General features: G+C 53.6%; 1 pseudogene; it reads right to left on the reverse strand.

Annotated features, from left to right (window-relative positions):
• Positions 1-391: 391 nt before the first annotated feature.
• On the reverse strand, positions 392-1,326 carry LOC136994105 (olfactory receptor 14C36-like; annotated as a pseudogene).
• Positions 1,327-7,628: the final 6,302 nt, after the last annotated feature.

The raw sequence follows: 7,628 nt of genomic DNA on the forward strand, positions 1-7,628 counted from the left end.
GCTCTCCTAATGGACATGGGAGCCATGGTCTCACCCCATCTTTATTTGTCTGAGCCTCACTCTGTCCCTTGAGCTCCTTTGGTGTCAGTGCAAAAGAGACACTGCAAAGGGAAACTCTCCTCTTTTCACTGAAGGCATCTCAGGGAGCCCTGACTAGTGGGCTCTGAGGTTCCCCCATCTCTGCTGATGAAGGGGGAAGCCTGGCTTCCTGCTTCTACACGGTCTCTCGGTCAGATTCAAACGAGAGATTCCTGAGGACCAGTGGCACGAACCAACCCTTTTTGTCTTTTGAGAAGAATGCAACAGAGGAAAGTAAAGAAAGAAAGAAGTGAACAACACATAGCTTTGAGGCCAGATACCCTGGGAATGATGAGTGGCTGCACAGGGTCAGTTATTGGTGCTGACATTGTACCCATTGAACCAGTTTCCTCAAGGCATCCTTGAGCTCCTTGTTCCTCATGCTGTAGATGAGGGGGTTCACTGCTGGAGGCACCACTGCATACAGAACAGACACCACCAGATCCAGAACTGGGGAGGAGAGGGAGGGGGGCTTCAGGTAGGCAAACATTGCAGTGCTGAGAAACAGGGAGACGACGGCCAGGTGAGGCAGGCACATGGAGAAGGCTTTGTGCCGGCCCTGCTCAGAGGGGATCCTCAGCACAGCTGTGAAGATCTGCACATAGGACAGCACAATGAAAACAAAACACCCAAAGCTAAACAAATACTAACCACAAGCACCCCAAGTTCCCTGAGGTAGGCGTCTGAGCAGGAGAGCTTGAGGATCTGGGGAATTTCACAGAAGAACTGCTCCACAACATTGCCTTGGCAGAGTGGTAATGAAAATGTGTTCCCAGTGTGTAGAGAAGCATAGATGAAACCAGTGGCCCAGGCAGCTGCTGCCATTTTAACACAAGCTCTGCCGCCCATGATGGTCCCATAGTGCAGGGGTCTGCAGATGGCCACGTAGCGGTCATAGGCCATGACAGTGAGAAGAGAATATTCTGCTGAGAACAAGAAGAAAAGCAGAAAGACCTGTGCAGCACATCCTGAGTAGGAAATGGCCCTGGTTTCCCACAGGGAATTGGCCATGGATTTGGGGACAGTGACAGAGATGGCGCCAAGGTCGAGGAGGGAGAGGTTGAGGAGGAAGAAGTACATGGGGGTGTGGAGGCGATGGTCACAGGCTACGGCTGTGATGATGAGGCCGTTGCCCATGAGGGCAGCCAGGTAGATGCTCTGAAACAGCGAGAAGTGCAAGAGCTGCAGCTCCTGTGTGTCCGTGAGCGCCAGGAGGAGGAACTCATTGAAGGAGCTGCTGTTGGACATTTGCTCACCCTGGGCACATGGTACTGTCCAAGGAGCAAAAGACATTGAGGAATTAGGAGAGACTTTTCAAGCAAAAAAAAACCCTAAAATGTTCCATTTCTCATACAACGCCCCATATTGCATCTCTCTTTGCTGAGAGGATCTGTGTGTAGCTCCCTTGCTTGAGCTCCGCTTTGCACTGCCTGAGTGTGCTGTGAGGACCAGGGACCTCTGCCCATGGGCTCCAGAGGAGTCCATCCTGCTGTACAGTGGTGGGAAGGAGGGAATGGAGTTGACTAGCTCTGACATACAGAACTTCTGCCAGGTGAAGTCCACTTGTCATGTGGAAGGCCTTTTTGGCATCTTCACCACCAGTTCTAAAGAAGGAGGTTTCGAGGAACAGAGTGTTAGGGATTTTTTAATATTGCCTTTTTTCTTTTCGATGTCGTTGTTACCCCTGGGGAGTGTTCCTCAAAGGTAAAAATCTTTGGGCTTTCTCCTGAGTCCTGAGAGGAAAGGATTCACTCTCACTTGGTGCAGAGTGAGGACAGCTAGTTTGTTAGCCTTGATCCCAGCTGTCCTGTGTTCCCACCTCTTTGAGCTGGAGGATGGTCACACTCATATGCTGCCTTACAAAGAAACAAGCCCCTGCTGAGAGCACAGGAGTCCAGTTTCAAGGTGCAGATCTCCAACGTTCTCTCCCTTTCTCAGAGCACCAGAGGGAGGTCTCCACACTCCCCTTCTAGCCAAGGACACACAGGGCTCTTTTCAGCTGCCCCTATACAGCTGCCCACCACCATTTCCATACTCTTCGCATCTCTGAGCTTCTTCATGGGTCTCTCAGACATCACAGAGATGCTATGAGACAGCTGTGCCCTTCTGGAGGGCAGCTCTCAGCCTGGCAGGACGCCACAGGGAAACAGTCAAATGTCCTAAAGTTGGTCTGTCCTTAAGGGAGAGTCTGCTCCTTTCCCAGCCCCACGGACTGCATTTCCTGGAGCCCCACGGGTTAGAAGGGGGCTGGGGCAACCTCACTCCCATGCAGACCCCGCTGTTGCACAACTTGCAGGGCAGGTGTCTGAACTGCAGCTGAACCACCCCAACCCCAGGGAGCCCGAGAGAAGAGCAGGAGCAGCATGGACAGGAGGGCAAACAAGGAGCAACACCATGATCCTGCTGCCAAGGGAGGCAAGGAGACAGAGACAGACGGGCACTCAGGAAAGGCTTCGCCTTACCCAGCTGGTCATGCTACCTCAAAGACAGCAACATTGCAGGGCAGTCGCTCTCAGCCCGTTTTTAGGCAGCATGAAATGGGCCCATGGCAGGAGAGATGCCCCTCTCCTCTGCTGGAGCTCTGGCTGCAGAGGAGGTGGCTCATGCCCCAGACTTCACTGCTGTCAGGGCAGAGGCTCTGTTGGATGGGAGAGGAGATGTGGGGGGCTTGCTCAGAGGAAGAAGGTGTCTGCGTCAGAGGGACTGCCCATGACTTGCCCAAATCCACCCTCCCATGATGATTCTGTTTGTTGCTCTCATTCCCTGCCCATCTCTGCTGCCTGGAGCTGTCCCTGCTGGGAGCTGATCCTCTGCCCCAATGACTTTTCCCAGTCAGTGCGCACAGACCCCATCCCACCCTGTGGGTGTTCAGTTCTGCCCGACAGAAACCTCCTGGCTCAGGGCACTGCGCAGGGGCATCTCTGTGCATGCAGGTCTTAAGGAGCAGGTCAGATAAAGCCTGAGGAGGCCATAAAGGTGATGCTGGTGCTGTCTGTAGGCTGAGGTGGGGCTGAAGGGGTTTGCTGAGGTTTCTCACAAACCTACTGACTCTGAGAGTGAAGGCTGAGGAGTCGCAGTCCCTTGCCAAACCAGAAAACTCTTTCCTCTTTTCTCCCTGCCAAAATAAGGAAACTGAAAGCGCAGACGCCAGAAGGAAAGCTCCTTCCCTTTCTAATAGCCGTTTTTTCACCTTGCTCTTGAAAAGACCCCTCAAATATGCCCTGTGCAGGAGCTAGAGCTGTGAGCAGCCCTCACCCATGCAGCACCCTCTCAATGGGAGAATGAACCTGCCCTGCTGGGGGTCGATCCTCCTACCCAGAGCTTCTCCCTGCTGCACTGTGAGGAAATCCCCAGGCAGGCTGAGTGCTGAGCCTTGCAGGCAGCAGAGTCACTGCCCTGGGCACACGGCATCCTGGGGCAGAGGGACACTGCTCTGAATGACAGTCCCGGTGCAGTCCTGGGTGCACTCCCCGGCTTCACACGCCTGCAGTGTCCCTGGGAGAAGGTAGCAGCATGTCCTGTCCCTCTGACAGTGTGGCTGGGAATCGCTGCTCTGAAGCACCTCCTCCTCCTCTGCACTCAAGAAGCCAGGTGAGACATCCTAAAAAAACTATCAGTCACGAGATGAGATGGGTTTAGAAGACCTCTCCAAGAACCCCAGTAGTATTGCTCTACAGGCAGAGACTCACCGTGTCAAGGGCTGTGAAGATTTCTCCCACAAGAGCTCTCCTCTCCTCTGTCCTCCCACTCCACAGTGCCTTTCACGTCTCTCCATCTTGACTCATCTTATGGCAGCAGCAGCAGGCAGTGCCCAGAGTCCTGCTGCTCTTTGCAGAGGAGCTACTCCTGGACAGAGCTGTCTCTCAGCAGTGCTGCCAGGTTGCCATGAGCTCCCTCCGTCCCAGGAGCCTGGCCCCACTCGGGAACAGTGGCCCAGCTGAAAGTAGGACTTCATTTCTCCTTTGTACTCCCTCCTCCTGGGAGATGTTCACTGAGGCAGGCTAAAGTAATCATGCAGATCTCTACATTGCAAACAGCTGATGTAATTCAGTGCACACACTTGATTTAATGCCATGACAATAGGCCTGCAGGGCCATGTCCGATGCTTGGGGTGTCCAGCACAACCACATGTCTCTAGCAGGTACAGCGTGGGACCTACAGGAAAACCATGCCCTTTTGGAGTGGTTGCTGGGCAAGTGCCCGAGGGCACCTCAGGTTTCCTGCCTGTGCCCAAATAAATGAATCCCACCACTACCTTTAGGCAAAGTCCATCACATCTACATCCAACCGTCCTGCATAGATGGGAGGCCCATCACACCAAGGTCTCCACTCTTCAGTGGCACCTTGTCCTTCCTGGAGACTGGTTCACCTTTGTCACAGGCCCCATAGTGCTACAAGTCAGCTCAGGCAGCACACTCCTCTCCTGCCATTGCTGCACAGCCCAGCTCTGTTGGAACCTCATTTCACCATTCCATTGCCTCCTGCTAGCTATGCCAGCTTGCCTCTGCTCTGAAGTGGAGCCATTGCACACATGGTGTCCTTTGCTCTTGGCAACAGGTTTCACCACAACCAGTCTGTGCTCTGTGTCTCAGCTGAGGCTCTGCAGCCCAAGTATACGCAAGTGCATGCAGCCTGGGGCACAGACAGGAGCAGATGGAGATGCACAAGCTGTCCCAGCACTACAGCAGTGCTGGGATTGCTGAGATGTGGTGGGATCTCTCACATGACTGGGGGGCTGTAAAAGCAGGCTACAAGATCTTCGGGAAAGAGTGTGAGGGAAGATGAGGAGGGAGGATGGCCTTTGTGTGAAGGGACAGCTCAGATGTATGGAGCTCTTCCGTGGGATGGTCAGGGGTTGAGTGAGAGCTTGTGGGTGAGCATGAGAGGAAGGGTGACATAGTGAGCACCTGATCAGGGTGAGGAAGTGGACACAGACTCCCTTAAGCAACCTGAGGAAGTCTGTGCATCACAGGCTCTGGTTCTTATCAGGAGACCCTTTTCTCCCTGACATTCACCGGACGGCCAAACAACGGAGTGCTTAAAGAGTCCAGGAGGTTTCTGGAGGGTGTCAGGGACAACTTCTTAGCACAGCTGCACGATGGGCCCAGAAGGGTGATGCTTTCCTGGATGTGGAAATTACAAGCAAGGAGGAACTGATCAGGCATGGGATAGTCAGTGTCTGCCTTGCCTAAGGTGACCATGAAAAAGTGGAGTGCCAGATCCTGAAGGGAGTGAGGAAGAACTGTAGCAGAGTATAGACCGTGGACTTCAGAGGAGCAGACTTGGGCCTCTCCAAGGGACTGGTGGGGAGTGCCATGGGAGACATCTCTGAAAGGCCCAGGAGCTCCAGAAAAGCAGGAGGTCTTCAAAGACAGCACCCGCCAAGCACAGGAATGGTTCATAGCACTACTCAGTAAAACTAGGAGGCATGTCAGAGGACTACCTTGACTAAACAGGGAACTTGTGCCTGAGCCCCTCATCTACAGCATGAGAAACAAGGAGCTCAAAGATGCCCTGAGGAAAGTGATTTCATGGACATTTTTCAGCAGTGGTAACATTGCCATTGCTTTCCACAATTGATTCCCAGTGTATCCCAACCAGGACTGAGCTTTGTTTGTTCACTTTACTATTGTTATTACTACTATTATTTGTTATCATTTTGCTACCCCAATGCTTGGCTTCATCCCAGTTTTAATGAGACTGCTCTGTCTCACCTAGTGCCTGTATAAAATTGTGTCTAACGCTGGGTCAGAGCTGACTTCCTCACAGTCTCTTTGTCATCAAGTAAGTTCTATGCAGTGCAGTGCCTGAAGCCTGGGCTCTTCTTCCAAAGCCGGTGTCAAGAATGAGCCCAAGAATTGCCCCCCACAAGGACCTGCTGTGCAGGGTTGTCCATGGGTTTAGAAGCAGAAAGCTCATAATCGTGTTATGATCTCTTAGAGACCAAGGCCTGGATTTAGGATTCACCCATTGGTGTCCAGTGGCAGTGGAGATGACGAATTGTCACTGATGTACATACATCTGCAGAGCTGGCAGGGAGCATGCAGAGGAGGTCCTGGGGCCATCTATTGGGCCTGCAGACCATCCTCATGCCCATGGGGGCCCTCAAGCAGAGTGTCTCATGCAAAGATCCAGCCCAGCTTGTTGTTGCATGAACAGAGAGGAGAAACTGCCCCAGGAAACTCCTCCCACACCCAGGCACTTGTACCAGCCATTTCCAGTACTGGCTTTCCCCACGGCCCTGGTGAGGGGTGATCTTTGAATGTGACCAGCTCCATCTTCCCGCTGGGCTCAGCACCTGTATGGGGGTGAAGGCCAGCCCTGCCTGGCCTCTCTCCAGGTCCAGACCGCAGCAGAACCCGGAGCATGGCTGTTTGCTTACCCCGGGAGGGGCAGGGCTGGGGCTGGGCAGGGGCTGGGGACTGGTGGGAGGCTGCAAAGCAGGAAGGCTGTGGGGTGCATTCAGCCCCTTCAACTACTGAGGTGTCCCCAGATGGTGCTTTGCATCCTGGATCTTAACGGCTGAGAACTCTTCAGAGCCAGAGTGGATCTGAGTCCCACCACCTTGGCTCATGGGTTACAGGTCACTAGCAGGGCTGTAGCAGCTGCAGGGAGGGAATTGCTGCACGGGGCATGAGTGGATCCACATCTGCCCTCCCCCTCTACTCAACCCTCTACTGCCTTCTCCGCTGTATCATCTCAAAGGTCCTCTGGCAGGGACATATGTTGGTTTCTGACCCTATATCTGACCCTGCTTTGAGCAGCAGGTTGCACTGTGGGCCTCCTGTGATCCCTTCAGCCTGCATTATCCTAAAAGCCTATGAGCTCAGGCCCCATTTCAAGCACAGAGCAAATGTTTCTGGGATGTGAGTCATCTGTGCTTTATGTGACCATGTGAAAGAAGGCTGGTGAAAACCTCCTCCTCCTCCTCCTCCTCCTCCTCCTCCTCCTCCTCATTGAATGTAAGGGGAGCCTGGGAGGCACTGCCTCATCTACATTACACCGGAAATTCTTTGCATCCACCTTTAGCGGCATGAAAGGCCATTGCCTGGATCCCCTCAGAGGTGAGAGGAGAAATGGGAGACTTTCTTCAGTATGATTTCTCTGCGTCTGCAGTTTGCGCCTCTAGGTAGATGGGGCCATCCTGCCCTTTCTTTCTTAGCTGAAGCTCAGACTGGATGGGCATGTGAATGTGGAGGTTGGCTGCCACTGCAATGACCTTGAGATGGTGGAGAGGTGGGGGGAAGAGCAGAGTCACCACCCTTGGACTGCGGGAGAGAGGATTTCCTTGTGTTCAGGATCTGCTTGTCAGGATCCCACGGGTGACTGCTGTGGAGGGCAGAGGGGCCATGGAGCCCTCTTGGCTCTTCTGGGACAATGTCCTCAAGGCACAGGAAGCCTGCAATCTGCAGGAAAGCCCATCAGGGCCTGGCATGAGGCTGGCATGGCTGAGCAGACACTCTGTGACTTAGGACTTGAAAAACAGGAAGAAAGTGCCCAGAGGGTTGAAAGGGGAACAGGCTACCCAGGGAGAAGACACAGGCATTGGC

Source organism: Apteryx mantelli, chromosome 24 (assembly GCF_036417845.1).
Source record: "Apteryx mantelli isolate bAptMan1 chromosome 24, bAptMan1.hap1, whole genome shotgun sequence".
Lineage (NCBI taxonomy): Eukaryota > Metazoa > Chordata > Aves > Apterygiformes > Apterygidae > Apteryx > Apteryx mantelli.